The sequence below is a fragment of the Neovison vison genome, chromosome 9, assembly GCF_020171115.1.
Source record: "Neovison vison isolate M4711 chromosome 9, ASM_NN_V1, whole genome shotgun sequence".
In the NCBI taxonomy this organism is placed as follows: Eukaryota; Metazoa; Chordata; class Mammalia; order Carnivora; family Mustelidae; genus Neogale; species Neogale vison.
This window is the reverse complement of record NC_058099.1, coordinates 80,309,746-80,329,661: the sequence shown is the minus strand read 5'-3', so window position 1 is coordinate 80,329,661 and position 19,916 is coordinate 80,309,746. Positions and strand designations below refer to the sequence as shown.

Here is a 19,916-nt window from a genome sequence, read left to right as displayed (position 1 = left end):
TGTGGTACCTGTTGGTACCACACCAGGAGGTCACATGTCACCACCATGAGTTGTGGTGAGCACAGCACAGCATAGAGTTGCATACCTGACACTAATGTGATATTACATCAGCCATTCTTCAATTAAAAACAAAAAAACAAAACAGGCTTCAGTATAAATGTATGGCCCTATCTAATCTCCTTCAGTCCTTCCTGTCTGGCAAAATCTTGTCTCTCTGCTTTTTTTAGAAATTCCTTTTTGTATGTAACTGATTATTGTTGGATTAAATCTCCCATGTCAAAACTGAGTCTACTCACAACTGAGTCTACTGATGCCACATGAAATTCAGCCCTAGCACTACCTGGAAATCTTTCACTCACTCCACAAATACTTATCCAAGACTTACTAACTCAAACAAAATAAATGGGGTTAGATCACTATTTCCATAGTATATTCTCTCCTCAGTGTTCTCAGATCTAATTTATTTTATTTTATTATTAATTTCACTTGAGAGAGAGAGCAGGAGCATAATTGGGTACTGGCAGAGGTAGAGGGAGAAGCAGGCTTTCTGCCAAGCAAGGACCCAGGATACCAGGGTCATCAGGTGAACTGAAAGCAGATTCTTAACTGAAGACACCCAGGTGGCCCTCAGGTCTATTTCAAGTTTCCTTTACTTTCCTCAAACTTAGGCCATCTTCACTTGTCCAGCAGATGTGCTGGATCACAGCTCATAGAGGAAGAAGAAAGCAGTGATAGAGTTTCTCACAAAACAAAAGAAAACCAAATCCTTCCAAAAAAATCTCCCCTTCTTCATTTCCCTCTTCCTTCCTGTTATATGGAAAGAAGTTTCCTTCCCAATCTGAAGGGAAATATACTTTCTGAATGTCTTTATTGAGAGAGAGCTAACTTCTAGTCTTGATGGACTGATCTACCCTTGCCAGGTCTACTCCTGACCCCTCCCTGTCCTTACGAGGCACCCAACATCTTTTTTTTAAATGGTTTTTACTACAGAAATGTTTAACCTTGTCCAAGGGCACACAGAACAATATAACTTCCCACATATCTGCTACCCAACTTGCACTATTACCATTGGGCAGGTGTGATACACTGTGATTAAAGTGCAAAAGCCCACTTAAACATCTTGCCATCCACCTCTAGACATATGCCATGTGTCTATATGAAAGCTCTCACATTTCTTTGATATTTATCACCTGTGGAACACACTTATTCACAACAGGTGTACATAGCATTGGTGACAAAAAGGCACTGGGCTTTAGATGCTTTGGCAATCAGTTCTGCTCTGCCTTACAGTCAACCCTGAGGAGCCATTTGAATGAATTCCTCAACCCCACAGAAGAAGTAATCTTACGGAGCAAATTCAGGGCAGAATTTCATTGTCCCTTAAATACTCAGTAATTGTAATATGCAAAAAGTATAGAATAATACTATATGTTGTTAAAGACTTGACACTATGTGTTTTCAAATATTTAGAAGAAAAATTTGTCTTGTTACATTTCAAATAAACTACTGTGTTTCACCTTAAATGAAGTAGATAAAACACTCCCCTCTTTCCAAAATGGCATTAAAGGTAAAAGATTAGATGAAAACTGCTGCATATCATTAACCATCATAAAAATGCAAATTGAAATCAATATTTGCCAAAAATTCACACCCACAAAGATGGCTAAAATCAAAAAGAATACAAATGTTGGTGGGAATGTGGAGAAATTAGAACCCCCATGCAATGCTGGTGAGGATGAAAAATGGTACAGCTATTTAGAAAACAGTATGGCAGTTGCTCAAAATGTTATACATAGGGTGAACATAGGACCCAGCAGTTCCACTTCTTGGTATATACTCTCGAGAAATGAAAACATAGGTCCACACAAAAACTTGTAAACAAATGTTCATAGCTATCTTATTAAAAGGTCAACAGATGGAAACAATTCAAACAACTGTCAACTGAGAAATGGTTAAGTAAAATATAATGTATCCCTATGATATAATATTTTTTGGAATAAAAAAGACCAATCCATGCCACAACAGGGATGAACCTTGAAAACACGTTAAATGAAAGAAGCCAGTTACTAATGACCACATAGGATTCCATTCACATGAAATGTCCAGAATAGGAAAACCTAGAAGCAGAAAGTAGTACATATTAGAGATGGAGGGAGGAGGGGAGAGGAGAATAATAGCAAAAGTTTGCAGATTTGTTTCTCTTTAAGTCATGACAACATTTTAAAATTAACTGTGGCGAAGCATATACTGAAAATCAAGGAATTACACATGTTAAATGAGTGAATTTTATGGTATGTGAGCTGAATTTCAATAAAGCTGTTAAAACAAAGGACTTAAAAATAAATGCTTAAAGATGACAAGAAGGTGAGCATAAAGACCAAAGGTTGTCAACACATTTTTGGAAGACGGAAGTCTGGTGGAGGACTGGTAACTGACTAGCAGAGCAAACAAAGAACTGTCAAATCAATTCACACTGCAAAACCTAGGAGAAGAGCAACCTGGTGGCACCAGAGAAAAATGAAATTAGGGTTTCTGTGTTAGTAAACATGTAGAATATTTGTTCTTTGTTGTTTGTTTTATATTGCATATAATTTCTAAAAATTTTTTTTTGAATGGGGGTGCTCTTTTCCAATTTTGTAAAACCTTGTTGAAATTTTAGCATGTTTCAAATGTGCAGAGAACATCCCACGTTTCTTGCTTGGACAGAACTTGGGACAACTGTTTTAAAGTTGGCATTGCACACATCTGGGGCTGGGGTATGGTGGAGGCAGTAGCTTCTGGAATCAAAGCCAGAAATCTCAAAGGTTGGGTTAAATTCATTTTTAAAGTGTATTTGAAAATAAAGTTGAGAGAAAGTTGCATAGATGGTAAAGCCATAGATGGTAAAGCCATATACCCTTTATCCAGATTTACCTATTAAGAATTTGACCTGTTTACAATCTTTCTCTCCTTTTCACCTTTCCCTTCTCTACATATAGGAAGACACATATATGCATATGAAAATGATGCATACATTCTTGAATATTTGAGAATACATGTCATGCATCACACAGTTTCTCCCTGAATATTTCATAGTATATTTCTTATGAAAAAGAATATTCTCTGCAGCACAGTTATCTCCTTTGGTAAATTTCATGTTGACATAAAACTTTTAACTATTCTCCCACTCAAATTCCATTTTTATCAATTTATCAAGTAATGTCCTGTGTGTGTGTGTGTGTGTGTGTGTGTGTGTAAACCTCTTTACAGTATTTAGTCTAGAATCACATACTCCATCTACTTGCTGTGTATCTTTAGTTTCCTTTAATCAGGATCAGTTTCTCAGCCTCTTTTAGAACAAGGCCAGGTTTGAAAAATCAATTCGATGTACCATATTTATAACCCTATCTCACCTGGACATTTTTTTGGGTGAAGCTTATCTTGCTCAGACTTTAAAAGATGTTTTTATAGTTGTGAGTCCTAGGGGCCTATTTAAAAACAATTCCAGAAATTCAAAGATATGTGGAGGGATTTTTTAACAGACATCCTGCAGTCAAGAGAGGGTATGTGAAGTGGGGCGGGCTAGAAGTGTACTTTCCTTTGGGAGGGACAATGGTGAAGCTGTGGATGCAGGTTAAGAGAGGAAAAGAAGGCTGCCATTACTGGCAAACCCTCCTCATATGGGAGGGAAAGGATTGGGTGTCTAGGGCCAAGACTGATTCATCAGCGAGGGAATGTAGGCAAGTCAAGTAAGGAAATGATAGAGGGCTTAATTTCAACAGTTAATAATCTAAATAATGAAGCCATAAGGGTTCCAACTATTAAATGACTAGGTAGCATGGGGAGAAGAAATAAATACATATAACCATCAACAAAAATGACATTATCATTTCACATTGGTAGAGATCACAATAAGGTATTTTGGTGAAAAGGTAGAAGCTATGTGGGAAAACCAGTTTTCATGGAAGAAATAAACATAGGTGTCATTCAAAAAACCAAAAGGTATCACTAGGTATAGTTACAGTTGTGCTCATTAGACATTAAGCTAGAGGAGCCCACCTCCTAAATCAAGAGAGTTTGGTCTGCTGTGATGCAGCACCCTTGCTCTGTAAAATAAAAAAAATCTTTAAAATGTTGGGGGGAGAAGGGGGACTTGACAGAGAGGGAAGAGGGAGCAGGAGGGAGAACCTGTAGGGTGTGAATAGCCTAAGAGGGATTTGGGGAAATGAAAGAATTACTAAAATTTTTAAGTTGTTTGCCTCAGTTCCATGGGTGTGTCGTGCCCTTGTCTCCCTCTTTGTCATGCTTTCTCTTCCTTGATACAGGCTATTCTGCTTTCTCAGGCTTTTTAGTAAACTTTTGAATACTTTTTGGTATTCAATACTTTTGGATACTTTGGAGGAGCTATGGGGGTGGGGTTGCTGCTGAGTCTATTTCTGGCTTCATACAGGGAAAAATGCATGAGGAAGAGCTGCAGCTGAAGGCAGAGTAGATCTTGAGAATGTAAATCCCGGGGTAGAGCAAACCTTCAGAGATGAATTGAGGTCCAAAGTGAGATCAAGTAGAGAGAAGGGTCTCAGGTAATATCAGGGTAACAGGGGACCGAGAATATTTCACTAAGGTAAATATATGATATGTGACTAGGTAGAGCAGGAAGGTAGGCTGGAGGCATCTAACATACCAGGAAGGATGGACACATCTGCTGGGCTGGATAGCGGGGGAAGAGTTGCATGTGAGTTTCTCTCTCCTGTGTTGTCCCCTCCCCAGCACTCAGGAACCTTTGGTGTCTATACTAAAGCCCTGTGATGTGGGCCTGGAACTCTAGTCTGGCACATGGATTCTCCATGCCCAGCTGCCTGAGGCAGGAGTGTATTTGCAATGATGTGAATAATCTTTGTCTGAGAAGCCTTACTACACCATGACTGAACTCCAGTTATACTTGCTCAGTCTTTCCATCCTTGCCTTCCTGGGTCGGGTGGGGCTCCTTCTTTTGGGGCTGTGCTACCGAAAGAGGAAACCATTTTTACCAGTACTTTGGAAACAGAGATGTCAATCAGGTAAGTAAAATCCCTCAGAGATACTAAATCTTTCTTTTCAAATAGATGAATTAAAAACAACTTCCAAATGATGCTTTTGCTGAATCTTACAAATTTTAAGTAGATTTTATTTTATTTTATGAGTCTCTAAGCTTAGTGTAGAGCTCAAGACAGGGCTTGAACTCATGACCCTGAGATCAAGACCTGAGCTGAGACCAAGAGCCAGATGCATACTGATTGAGCCACCTAAGTGCCCCTTCAGTTGTACTTTAATTTTCATTTGGTTTAAAATATTTCTTTTCTTTTGAGTCTCCTTTCTTGGCCTGTGTATTAGTTGTGTGTCATTTAATCTAATCTAAACATGTTGGGATTTCCAGCTATCTTTCTGTAGTTGATTTCTAGTTTAAGTCTACTAGGGTCTGAAAATACACTTTGTGTGATTTTTATTTTATATTTAAGGTGTGTTTTATGGCCCTCAATATAGTCCATCTTAGTGAAGGTTCCATGTGATCTTCAGAAGTATGTGTATTCTGTGGTTGGATAAGGTATTCTATAAATGTCAATTAGAGCGAGTTGACTGATGATGTTTGTTTGGGGCAACTGTATCTTTACTGGTTTTCTGCCAGCTGAATCTGCCCATTTCTGAGAAGGGCTGTTGAAATCTCCAACAATAACAGTGGATTCATCCATTTTTTCTTGCAATTATACCAGTTTTTGCCTCACATATTTTGACACTATGTTGTTACATGTGTCCCCGTTAAGGAGTGTTCTGTCTTTTTGGAGAATTGACCTCTTTGGTGTTATGTAATGCTCTTCTTTATCCCTGATAATTTTCCATGTTGTGAAGTTTGCTTTGTACAAAATAATATAATTATTTGGATTTTCTTTTTGTTAGTGTTAGCATGGTACATTTATTTCTGTCTCTTTGTTTTTAATCTATCTGGACCATTATTTTTAAAGTGAGTATTTTATAGACAACATATAATTAGGTCTTGTTTTTTTTAATGTGCTCTGACAGTCTACTCTTTTATTTGGTGAATTTAGACTACTTCCATTTAGTGATTTTATTTTATTTTTTTAATATTTTATTTATTTGACAGAGAGAGGGAGCACAAGTAGTCACAGCAGCAGATAGATGAAGAGGAAGAAGCAAGATCTCCACTGAGCCAGGAGCCCCATGCGGGGCTCAATCCCAGGACCTTTGAATCATGACATGTGCAGAAGGCAGCCGCTTATCCTACTGAAACACCCAGGTGCCCCAAGAGATTTTTAAATATAGTAGGATTAATATCTCTACCTTGTCCGTACTGTTTGCTATTCATTATACCTATCCTTCACCTCTTTTATGCCTTTTCTGGTTTTGAAAAAGCATGATATATAATTCTATTTTCTCATTTTTGTTAGTCAATCAATTGTTCTCTGTTTAAAAATATTTTAGTGGTTGTCCTAGAGTTTGTAATATATATTTACAACTACTCTAAGTCCACTTTCATATAATGTTATATCACTTCATAGATAGTGCAGGAGTGTCCAATTCCTCCTGTCCCTTGTACCACTGATGCCATTCATTTCACTTATCCATATACAATAATCACCCGACACACTATCATTGTTATTATTAGGTCAATTGAGAATAAGATGAATGAAAGTTTTATTTGATCCTCATTCATTCCTTCTCTTCCTTTCCTTTATATAGACCTGAGTTATTTTCTTTCTTGACAAAGAACTTTTAACATTTATGCAGGGCAGATCTGTTGCTGATGAACTCCCTGTTTTTATTTCTCTAAGTTTTTATTTCTCTTTTACTTTTGCAAGGTAATATCATTAGTTATAAAACTTTGGATTGGTGTATTTTTCGTTCAACACTAAACATTTCACTCCAATCTCTTGCTTTCATGGTTTATGATAATAGGTCATAATTCTTAATGTTTTCTCACTCTAGAGGTAGGGTTTTTATTTACCTCTGGGTTATTTCAAAATTTTATCTTTTGTTTTCATACAGTTTGAATATGTTATGTCCAGGTATAGACTTTTAAGATATTTCCTTGCTTGGTGTATTGCTACAACTGTATTGCTAACCTGTTATTAATCTTGGAAAATCCTTGGCCATTATTACTTCAAACATTTTTTCTGTTCTTTCTTCTTCTGGTATTCCAATTACATATCTATTATACAGTTTGGAACACAGTTCTTGGATATTCTAGATTTTAGCATTAAGAAAATTGTTTTCTTCTTTGTATTTCAGTTTGGAAAGTTTCTACTGACATTTATGCAGACTCATATATTGTTTCCTTAACTTTATGCAACCTACAGAGGAGTTAATCAAAGGCATTCTTCATTTGTCATACTGCTTTTGTTTTCTAACATTTTCTTTTGATTCTTTCATAGAATTTCCCTCTCTCAGTTTACAGGCATCATCTGCTTTTGTATATTGTCTACCTTTTCAAGTAGAGCCCTTAATATAATAATCATGGTTATTTTAGCTTCTACGTATGAGAATTCTGAAATGTGTTATATCTGAATGTACATCTGATGCTCAGTTTGTTTTATCAGTTTGCTTTTCCCTGCCTTTATCATGCCTTGTAATTTTTCTTTGAAAGCCAAACATGATGTATTGGATAATGGGAACTGAAATAAAGAGACCTTTAATGTGAAGTCTTATATTAATCTGGTTAGGTGTTGTCATGTCTTTAATATTTATTGTAGCTATACGTATCAGAGGCTGCAGTTTCCTCTAGTGCCCTTTGTTTTTGTCTCTCCTAGTGTCTTTAGGTTTCCCTAAATCTCCCTAAATAAAACCTATACCTTGCACCTCTTTTTAGCTATGATCCTGTTCCTACACCAGAGTTGTCAATACTGTAGTAAGGTGTTACGGGAGGTGACATGATTAATCAATCATCTTTTAATGGCCTTATGTTCCTGAATTGTGATGTTCACTAGTATTTCAGAGATTTTTGTTTTGTTTTCTTGCACTCTATAGATGAGAGAGGAAGGCTAGAGGGAGCTGCTGTAGTTGTGTAATTTACCTTCTCCCATGGGGCACAAAGCTCTGGTAGGCTTTTCCCTGCTGAGTAGACTTCTGTTATGGAAAACACTCTGGGAATATTTCACAATGTTTTCAAAATGGGTTACCTTTCTCCTTTCTCTCAGACACTACACTCCCCTGCCAGAAACAAGAGCTTTTTCTTTTTTTTTTGTAGTTTACTATGAGAACCAGGTGGGGTTCCTGGTAATATAACCCATGGATAATGGGAGGCCCCTATGAGATTGTGACCCCAGGAGTTTCTCACTCTCATGCTAGCTCATATGCATCCTTCAGCAATTTGTCAAAGTGTTTGTTTAAGTGTTCGTACCAGGAGAGCAGTGTTGAGCCTCCAGTGTCTTCTGTTTCAGGTAAGCGAATCTTAGGTATGATTTTCTGCACTGACACTCTCGGGAGATTTGAGGTAGTGGTTTGCCACTATGGTTCCAAAAAATGTCATTGATTTTTAGTCTGTTCAGCATTTTGCTTCTTTCACAGACTGAAGTGATGACTCCCAGGCTTTTTAAATGTTAGACCTGGAACCAGAAGTTGCCCTTCAGAGAATGACTCTTTATTTTCCTGTTCCTCTTCCCACATTTCTAAATGAGTTTGGTAGGTCAAAGAAACACCTAAAATGGGAAGTCTTAGGAAAGAACAGACATTAACTCCTCTAGGAAAGGATATCTGACAGGGGAAAGGATTAAGGAAGCACTAAGGTTTCCACTTGAAACACATAGTCTACTTGGGTATGGTGGTAGCTCTTGGGTAGAATCCCAAACACAATGATTCTGCAGTTCTGGATTGTGTTATTTGGAGAGTATGAGGTCTGTGTAAGAAAACAAAATTTCCCAGGTCTTGATCATGAGTCACATTGCCATGTCAAGCATCACTCAATCAAGCCTGCCTTCATGTTGGGCTGATGAGGAGAACAGTGCTGAGCCTCTGAGAAGAGACTGGGGTCTGAGCTATAGCCTAGGATACAAGGTCTACCCAAGGGGGCACAGATGTGACTGTTGGTATTCATCTTGTATGTCCTCATTGAACAAAGAACTTCTGAGTGATAATATCAAGTGTGGACCTCCCAGACACAATCCTCCTTTGATTTTCAAAATAAAACCTTAAAATTGAGAAAAGCAAGGAACACTAAGTTCTGTCAATTAAAATACAGTCCTGGTGTTCTTGGATAAATAATGTCTCCATTTCTGAGAGAAAAGTGAGAGATGAGTCCCCACCCCTCATTCTTTTCTTTAGTTCTAGCATCAGGGCAGAGCCAAGAGGAGGAAAGGTGGGACTCTGAACTGTAAGGTTCTGCCTATTCCACCTGAGCTCTCCAAGGCTGACCCTTCCTGTCCTTTCCATGAGGGCTCAGGTCCATGATCTCTGAGGATGCCAACTGCAAGTACATTCCCTCTCAGAAAACAGAGGCCTCAGAGGAGAGGCTCATGGAAACGCAGTCAGAATGCAAAATCCTTCTCAGAATCCCTGCTCTGACCATTACTGAGCATGAAGCAGTGATGGATCTGGGCAATGGGTGCTGTCCAATATGTAGCCATGTGAGACATTAAGAGTTAGAACTTCTGAAGTTCTGAGACTTTGTGAAAGACCTGTGACATCATGGATACTCAACTTCCTCTTTGAGGTAACCATTGACCTATGTTCCACATAAGGTGGTTTTCAGTATGACATGGGATAGATAATACATGAAAAAGCCCACTGTGAATGATCAAATAATGTAAGTCCTATTATTATTATTATTGATCATGTGACCTTATAGCCTAATAATTGGTGCTCTCCAAGTCCAATCTACCAAGGATATCTTTAAAGGACACTCTATTCAGCCTCTTATAAGATGTCTTGCTTCTATCTTCACCATTCTCCTCATTTCCCAGGGTAGAGAACTTGTCAGAAGTAGGGGAGGCAAGAAACATGCTTTCTCTTCTGTAAAGGTGAGTAAACATTACCTTCTTTCCTGTACCGCTGTTTTAAGCAGAGTCTATGTATTTCTCGGGCCTCAGGGAAGCCTGGAATTGACATGGGATGGAAAATTCTCAGAGTTAGAATGTGAAAGTGTTGGGGATGTTGGTGGGTGGGGGACTATCTTTCTATCTTTGCCAGACCAGCCAGCGTCACATATGTTTATTCTGGTCCTGGTTGCAGTTTTTTTCCTCCTGTCTCCCACAGCCCCTAGGCTGGCCTCATGATACCATCCATTTTCATTAACTATTATGTCCAGACCCCTTCTGTGGGGTGTGTAACAGCACAACTGCTGAGGTGAATTGGCTGCTGTTTCCAGAGGCCCTGGAAGATGCTACTCCTTCTCTGATCCCCTTGGTTTTACAGCTCCTGTGACTCACTCATCATTCACTTCATCTCCTGACTTCTCTACAGTTGCTCCAGAAGACCTAATACCAGCCTCTTTGCCTGAGCCCTTCCCCCAATCCCCTTCACCTTGTCACCTAACCCAATGACCCTTTTAGCTGACTTTTTCTTAAAGTCATCTTTGGGCATTCCCATCACTAGAGCCAAAAGCCTAGGATTCTTTATTCCCAGGGAACCATTCCATACCTCTACCCCTTCCTTTGACTTCTTTCCTACCTTATGATGTTGAGACAACCAGAGGGCACTTTATCTCTGAATACCATCTCTGTTCTTGACCCCATTATTTTGCAGGGTATCAACCTCTTACCATATCTGTCTTAGACAAGGAATCCCACTGATGTATTTGCTTGTCATCATGCACCACCAACTCCATCTGTTTCACCACTGCCAGACTGCCCTTAAACTGTGATTCAATTTCCATCTCACTGAAACCTGCTCCTGAGAATTCATTTCCAGATAGTCCTGGTGATATCTACTTATGTCCCAACAATTAGAGGTAGTGACTGCTCAAACCCATAGAGTTCCAAATTCACCTACTGGCAGACCCACGCCAGGAACATGTTCCTCCCCACATTATCACACTCCGATGTTTACAGAGCAAGTCTACCTCCATCAACCAGAAACCTGTCTCAGGAGAGACTTTGCTACTAAACACAAGGAGGCCAGTGGAATTTCTTTCCCTGGTCTTATCTTCCAGGCCCTATTGCAGAGACAAATGGAGAAGAGAATGGCTTTCCAGATTTTAGAGAAGAAAGTAAAAGAGGAGGTGCCATTTATCAAAAACAAATGTGGTCAGATTACCAAAGGACATCTTTAGGGAATTTGTTGCAACCGCTTGATGTACAGGTCACCACATCCTCCAATATTGGATGGAACACTGAAGGCCAACCAGAGCAGCTCTCTATTTATCAACAGCTCCTCTATGTCAAGGCTTTGGCAGAAAACTTGCATTAGAAATATAGCCAGCTCTTCTGGGGTCTTCCTTCTTTGCACAGTGAGTCCTTAGTAGCCACTCTCCTGTTTTCTAGTAGTACTTCCCCACTAGAGTCTCACTTTGTCTTATTCAATGGAATTCATAATACCTCCGCCATCAAAATACAAGCATCACCACCACTTCCTCATTCCCAACTATTTCCTCTCCCCATTGTACACCCCCAATCCTGGCCTCAAAACCTGTCCCCATCCTAGCCTCTACCTTTCACTAAGGTGAACACCCACCCCCATTTTCTTTCTTTTTTTTTTTTAAAGAATTTATTTATTTATTTGACAGAGAGAGATCACAAGTAGCCAGAGAGGCAGGCAGAGAGAGAGAGAGGAGGAAGCAAGCTCCCTGCTGAGCAGAGAGCCCGATGCGGGACTCGATCCCAGGACCCTGGGATCATGACCTGAGCCGAAGGCAGTGGCTTAACCCACTGAGCCACCCAGGCGCCCCCCCCCTCATTTTCAACCCTGCCTCCTGATCATATCACCTTCCTCATCCCAGATTAGGGACTGTGGAGCATCTTTTAATAGATCCAAGAATGAATGAGACTCTCTTATCTTGACTGAAAATCAACACCTGGGATGGCACATGTTGCAGAAGCTACAGGTAAGTTTGTGGGCTTTAGTCCCTGTGTTCCAGAAACCTAAAGAAACCATTTGTCCTTAAGCTCCCAATCTTCTGCTTGTTAGCCAATCATCTGATTCCCATGTACCCGTCTCCATCCTTCCTGGCCATTTTCATATCATCTGTGAACCCCAGGAGACACTGGAGTTACAAAACTCAAGAAAGGTAATCCACGCTGGTGCCTCCATGACTGTGGAAGTCTAGAGTCCCTAGCAGTGATGGAGCCTCAGCATACATTATCAGAACTCTCTCAGCAAAAAGGCAGACAAGTTCACTCACAATTCTCTGAATTTCAGGGCCATAGTAACAGGGATCTAGCAAAGACTGAGTTGCATCTCCCTGGAAGGTTCCATGAGAGGGTCCAAGCAAAGTTTCAGCTAAGGAAGGATATGAGGAGGAATCTTGGGTATATCCTAGAGAAGAGTCCAGAAGACAGGCCACAAAGGGTCTCAGAATGCCACCTAGTGAAGGGTCTGAGGGCTGCCTTGGAGACAAGTAACTGTGTGTGTCATTCAAGGAATCACTCAGGGAATGAATTATTGAATGTCTCAAGGAAGGACACAGACCAGAATCAAATGGAAAGTATTCTTAGTTTACATGTGGGCAAGAAATTTTGGCAGATCTCCACAGGTAGGATTCTTATAGGTGTGTATTATTCGTGGCTGGCTGATGACTATACATTGCCTTTTTCTGGGAGTTCCCAGACTGCTCCAGAAAACACAGATTCTAAAAAGACAATGGTGGGTAGGGTTTACTGCCAGAGTACCACCTAGAGCATTCTTTTCTTGATCCCTACAGGTGCTAGAGGCCTATATTATAAGATTTCACATGAATGAGAGGTGGGGTATTCCCCTCAGGGTTCTTGAATCCATAAAATTCTATGTTGAGAGAAGCCAAAATATGGCCTCTTCCCCAATTTGACTTTCCCTCCTCAGTCATGTATATTTCTGGGGTGGATTCCAAATTGAGTTTTCTAAACCCCTTGAGGGAAGCTCTAAAACTTTTTTGGGAAAAAAGGTGAGAACAACAAAGTCAGTCCCCACTGTGGATCATCCTCTCCCCACCAAGTCATCTGTGATCAGTGAAGGAAAGAAAGGGGGCCTGAAGGCATCACACTCTGACACTGACCATAAGACTGCATAGTGTATCTCGATAGCTGAGTGGGGCAGCCAGACTTTTTAGCCCCTTACACACAGCATCGGAGCTCAAGTGCGACACAGTGAGACTGCACCAGACAACACATGTGGCCCAGAGGTACCCACAGGGCAAGCTGGGCCTGGACATGAGTCCATGCACGAGAATGTGAGTTCCAGTAAAAGAGTAGAAATGGAACAGGGCAAAGTGATGGTCGAGAAGAATTTAGAACATTTGCCATGTCCAAGCTGTCCAGGGATATATTCGACATCAAGGACCTGTGTACCCTTCAATCCCAATCTTGGGACGTCTTGACAACCAGTGAGTTGGGAAGCTCCAAAATGATAAATGTTAACATGAGCAAGGTAGAAACTGCCCTGACCACAGAACACCCCTCACTAAAAATATTGATTCCCCAAGATTCTAAACTATCAGACCTGAAAAGATAGTTTCTGAGTGAGTTATAGTTTAAACTGGATAGTGAGAAGTATAACCAGGCTCAAGGATGTCCAACTGGCATGCCTCTTACTTCAGAGAGCTTGACTTCCAGGCCTTCCCTGACTCAGTCTCAGAGTGTGTGCAGTGGGGACATGGAAGCATCCCAGGTGCTGCACGTCCAACTGAAGGACAGCAGAATTAGCATGGAAGAGCAGCAGGAATCCTTGGGCTTGAAGCTGGCCTTCTGTAAGGGCCAGCTTACGAATTTCTCACAAAGTAAAAGTGCAAAGAAAGTGAGACCTCAGGATCCCAAAGCAAGAAAATGCAGAAGTGAGGACTCAGGAATAGGGACATCTGCAGGCAAAGAGGAGGGCCACCATGCTGAGGTGAGAAAATTAGAGCGTGCTTCCTCAACTCTGTCACAGAATGAACAGTTTCCTCTTGAAAGATACTTCAGGAAAAGATGAGACAATTTTCTCAGTGGATCAATTCCAAGGAAAAAAATCACAGGGCATTAAGAATGTCCCCAGCAAAAAGCCAAGTTCATGTCCACCTTAGCACAGCACCAAGACCCAGTTGAATGTAGCTACTTTTGGGAGTGATTGGCCTCCTGAAGCTCACAAGCTCACTACCTTTGGGAATGTCCTAGAAGAGAAGCTGGCACATATGTATGCATCTGAGGCCTGAGTTAAGCCAGCAGCAGGAGGAACTACAGGTCTGACAAGAGACCTCCCTCCAACTATTGGGCTCTCTCTGACCCACAACAAAAGAAACCGGCAAGTATCAAGGCCTGCAGCCAAGAAGCTTCCTGTACTAACCAGAACCATCTTATAAGTGCTACACAGAACAGAGACAGGGTCAGACATTCCCAGAAAGCTGAAGCCTTCAAGGATCAGCTATTAAGCCGGGGTCAACCCCCTTCTTCTCTGTGCTCTGGGGAGTCTGTGCCTCATCCAAGCCCCACCTGCATGCATTAAGTATGCCAGGTCCTTTGGGCCACCAGGGGTGACCCTGATGAACGTACTGTTTTTAGCGATTTGATTCTTCTACTCAGGCAGAAAATTCTTCTCCAGCACTTGCAGGGAGAAAAATTTCCCTAAAGAAATCATTCAGTCCTTATTGAGAAAGGTTCACAATTTTCATGACAATATAACCTCTGATGAGAACAACCTTCAGAACAACCAAGAATATTCATCCTCCTCAATAAACATTTCTTCTAATAAAGAGTGGTGTTCTCTGTGTGCTGCTCTGGGACTGGGGCTGGGGTTTGTGCTCTGGGAAAGGAAGCAGTGTGTTCAACTCTGAGTAGTTAATGCTTTCGGCTTCTACAAGTACACCAGTCCCTTGTACAAAACCGGACAGTGGCCTTCTTCTCAGTTTTATCCTGGGGTCCTTTATTTGGTTCTGCTCTGATGTCCTATATTTAAAACATTTACATGTTTGGGGGTGCCGGTGGCTCAGTGGGTTAACCCTCTGCCTTCGGCTCAGGTCATGATCTCAGAGTCCTGGAATCGAGCCCCACATAGGCTTCTCTGCTCAGCAGGGAGCTTGCTTCCTCCTCTCTCTCTCTCTGCCTGCCTCTCTACCTACTTGTGATCTCTTTCAAATAAATAAATAAAAATCTTTAAATAAAATATTTACTTTTTTTTCATAAAAAGTATAACGTGCTTACTCTGAAAATCTTCAGACCTTTACAAATAGTGAAAAAAACACTCAAAGTCTAGAACTTGATTTAAACTCTCTTTCATCTGCTCCCAAACTATTTGGAGGGTAGGATACTGTGTCAGCTAGACCTCACCTCCTGGAGGATACTCAGGCCCAAATGATAACATTTCAAAATATGAATATATGGGATAGTCTTTGAGCAAGAAGACAGTGCCCTCAGGGATGTTGTCAGGGACGTTTTCCTCCTATATGATTCTTGCCTTCCCAGACATGCAACATTTTACCCCAAGGTTACAGTAATTGAGAGGTACCTTAATTATGTATTGCTATCCAAAATTTAGTGGGTTAAAAAATACATACTTATTACCCCATGGCTTCTGTGGGTCAGAAATTTGGGTGAAGCTTACCTGGATTCTCTGCTTCAAGGCTGCATTTAAGGCGTCAGCTGAGGCTACTACATTCTCATCTGAAGGCTTGACTGGGGAAGGACCAACTCCCGTACTCAGTCACATAGTTGCTGGCAGGATGCAGTTCCTCAACGTCTGTTGCAATGAGATCCTCAGTACCTTGCTGGCTCTTGGCTGAATCTGGCTGGTTCCTTATCAAGTGGGCTTCTCCAGCATGGCAGCTTACTTCATCAAAGCAAGGAGAGAGTTTGCAAACAAGATAGAAGTTACAATCTTTTGGAAACTAGCAATGGAAATGACATCCTATTACCTTTCCTTTATTCTATCACTCAGAGGCAAATCACTAAGTCCAGCCTATGCTTAAGGGGAGGTGTAATTACACAAGGGTGTGAACACCATGAGTGGGGATGATCGGAATCTTCTCAGAAGTCTTCCTAATGCAAGAGGAACAACTTTTGTTGTTCCAGGTTCTTGGACAACTTCTTCAGTTTGCTGGCGCAGAAGTCTCCAAACATGCCAAGTGGATCTTTGTCCTCATTCATGCCCAAGTCATCAAGGTCAAAATTTCTTAATGGCTAAACAAATTGGCACCTGGTAAGTAACCATCACAGAGATTGGAGCATCCAAAGGAAGGAAGGAAAGGTGACCTAGAGAGGTCAAGGTAGTTTGGGTTTATCCTCAATGATTAAGTAAAATAAACCCTGAGAGCCACCTGACTTACCAGTATTCAAACTGGGGGGCGGGGAGGAAAGCTGGTGTAATATGGCTCATCGGCTCTACGACATTCTCTCTCTTTTGCCCTAGCTCCCAGACCATAGGTGTGTAGAAGTAACCTTCAGCTTCTGTAGGCCTAGCCAACATTATAAAGGAGGGGAACCCTATAGGTTGCAAGGTTTAATTTCTGTTTTTGTTAATATATTTAATATAGCACATCCATCATTTCAAATTTAATTCTCATAGCTTAAACATCAGAGAGAATGGGTCACTCAACTATTGGAAAAGGCAGTACTAGGGATCTTAAAGCACATACTCCCATTTTGGGATATTTTCCACGTACCTGTGTCTTGAAGGCTCTGATGCCTGGGAATTCTGTCACACTCAGGCACCCCTGTTCTTTCTGTGATCACGGGGATCCTGAGACCACACTGCCCCTCCTAGGATTCTGCCTGCTTCACCACCAAGGCATCTTTCAGACAGGGACATCCCTCAATGGAGTTGACTCCTGAAAGTTCTTATTTTGTGTTCTGCTACTCGATCACTTGCCTGTAGCCAGCTAATGGAGGCTCCCTCCCCTCCCCACCTTGGTTTATCTTCCCATATATCGCCTCGGATTTCCTCCTTTCCACCTCCTACCTGGCAGAACATGGTCACTTTTCTGTTTGTAGAGTTGCAGGTACTCTTTTCTTTGATCTCCCCTTGATTTTTCAGGTGTTCAGAATGATTTGATAGCTATCAAGCTGAATTCCTGCAACCAGACAAAAGTAAGGTCTCTTACTCCTCTGCTTTCTTGGATTGCAATCTCAATGCAGATTTCTTAATCCCCTCTCATAGAAGGGCAACCTGAAGGACAGAGAAGGTAATATATATTCAGTGGGCTAGCATGAAAGAGGGAGCCAGTGATGGAGAGCCCCCTTATATTGTGAGGAATGATTTGGATGTAAAAGACGGGAAATACAACTTAACTGACTTAAAAAGGAGAGTCTATTGACTTAGCTACCTGAAAAAGTCTGGGAATAAAGCTGGTCTATAGTACAAGGGTTCATGCTGGGGCTCCATTGATGTCCTCAAGATTCACTTTCTATCTATTTCTTGGCAGTTTGGACTTTCTGTCAGACAATTTAAAAAATTTTTTTTTCCTTTTTTCTTCTTTTCTTTCTTTATTTTTATTAATATAGAATGTATTATTAGCCCCAGGGGTACAGGTCTGTGAATCATCAGGCTTACACACTTTTCAGCACTCACCATAGGACATACCCTCCCCCATGTCCATAACCAACCACCCTCTCCCTACCCAACTCCTCTCAGCAAACCTCAGTTCATTTAATGAGATTATGAGTCTCTTATGTTTTATCTCCCTCCCCATCCCATCTTGTTACATTTTTTCCTTTCTTATCCCTCAAGCTCCCCACATTGCCTCTCGAGTCCCTCATATCAGGGAGATCATATGATAATTGTCTTTCTCTTATTGACTTCTATCCCTCAGCACAATACCCTCTAGTTCCATCCACATCATTGCAAATGGAAAAATTTCATTTCTCTTGATGACTTCCTTGTATTCCATAGTGTGTGTGTGTGTGTGCTCGCACGCACGTGTGTGTGTATACTTCTTCTTTATCCATTCATCTGTTGATGGACATCTAGGTTCTTTCCATAGTTTGGTTATTGTGGACATTGCTGCTATAAACATTCAGGTGCATGTGCCCCTTCGGATCACTACATTTGTATCTTTAGGGTAAATACTCAGTCATGTGATTACTGGGTCATCAGGTACCTCTATTCTCAACTTTTTGAGGAACTTCCATGCTGTTTTCCAGAGTGGCTGCATGAGCTTGCATTCCCACCAACAGTGTAGGAGGGTTTCCCTTTCTCTGTATCCTCGCCAGGATCTGCCATTTCCTGACTTGTTAATTTTAGCCATTCTGACTGGTGTGAGGTGGTATCTCATTGTGGTTTTGATTTGTATTTCCCAGATGCCGAGTGATGTGGAGTATTTTTTCATGTGCCTGTTGGCCATCTGGATGTCTTCTTTGCAGAAATGTCTGTTCATGTCCTCTGCCATTTCTTGATTGGATTCTTTGTTCTTTGGGTGTTGAGTTGGATAAGTTCTTTATAGATTTTGGATAGCCCTTTATCTGATATGTCTTTTGCAAATATCTTCTCCCATTCTGTCAGTTGTCTTTTGGTTTTGTTAACTGTTTCCTTTGCTCTGCAAAAGCTTTTGATCTTGATGAAGTCCCAATAGTTCATTTTTGCCATTGAATTTTCCCCTCATGGTCCAGTAGTTGTTTGTCTCTCTTTTGCTCAGCTTCTTTATTCTCTATCACTTGGCCTTCTATATCACTAATTCTCTCTTCTGCCTCGTTTATTCTAGCAGTAAGAGCCTCCATTTTTTATTGCACCCCATTAATAGCTTTTTTGATTTCAGCTTGGCTAGATTTTAGTTCTTTTATTTCTCCAGAAAGGGCTGTTATTTCTCCAGACAGGGTTTCTCTAATATCTTCCACACCCTTTTTGAGCCCAGCTAGCACCTTGAGAACTGTCATTCTGAACACTAGATCTGACACATTACCAATGTCCGTTTTGATTATGTCCCTAGCCTTCGGTACTGCCTCTTGTTCTTTTTTTTTTTTTTTTTTGTGGTGAGTTTATCAGTCTTGTCATTTTATCCAGATAAGAACATATGAAGGAGAGAATAAAATACCAAAAGGGTGCCAAACACCCCTGAAAAATATAAGCTAACCAAATCAGAAGAGACCCCAAATCAGGGGGAGAAGAAAGGGGTTAAAAGAAATTTAATTTTTTTTAAATTTTATATATATATATGTGTGTGTGTGTGTTTGTGTGTGTTTGTGAGTGTGTGTGGGTGTATTAGACTGGTGAATAGAACAGAACCACCCACTTGACTTTTGGTGTAATTTGGTGTCTTAGAAGAAACTACCTCCCAGAATTTTACAGAAAGAAAAACTTAGATATATACACAAAAATAAGGGTAAACATGAGGAAGGGATGGAATATAACTGTAAAGATGAAAATTTTAAAAAGGAATTGATAAGAGAAGTTGGTTGGAATAAGAAAGAAAAAGAAGTGGAGAGAATTTTCTCAGGCTGGACACTAGAACAAATCCCTGTGCTAGATTTGAGGTAAATTTTTATCTATTTGAAGAAATTGTATCCCAAAATTTTTCAGAAGAAAAAACCTGATATGTATACAAAAAATAAAGTTATATACAATGAAGGATAAAATATGACTATAATAATGAAGGTTTAAAAAGATTTTTTTAGAAAGGTATTGTGAAGATGAACTAGTTAAAAAACATTAAAAGAGGAAAGATGAAAAGTTCAAAAAAATTAGATTAAGAAAAAAATAAAATTAAAAAAATTTAATTAACTTTGCAAGACCAAAGAATCATGGGGCGAAAGCTATGAATTCCATGCTTTGCTTTCCCCTCTTTCAGAATTCCACTGTTCTCCTTAATCAGTGAGCTTGGTGTGGGCTGATGTTCTTGCTGATCTTTGGGAGAGGAGCCTGTT

General features: G+C 40.5%; 1 pseudogene; it reads left to right on the top strand.

The window, feature by feature from the left end:
* The first annotated feature begins 10,635 nt into the window (after positions 1 to 10,635).
* On the top strand, positions 10,636 to 14,694 carry LOC122916967 (annotated as a pseudogene).
* Positions 14,695 to 19,916: the final 5,222 nt, after the last annotated feature.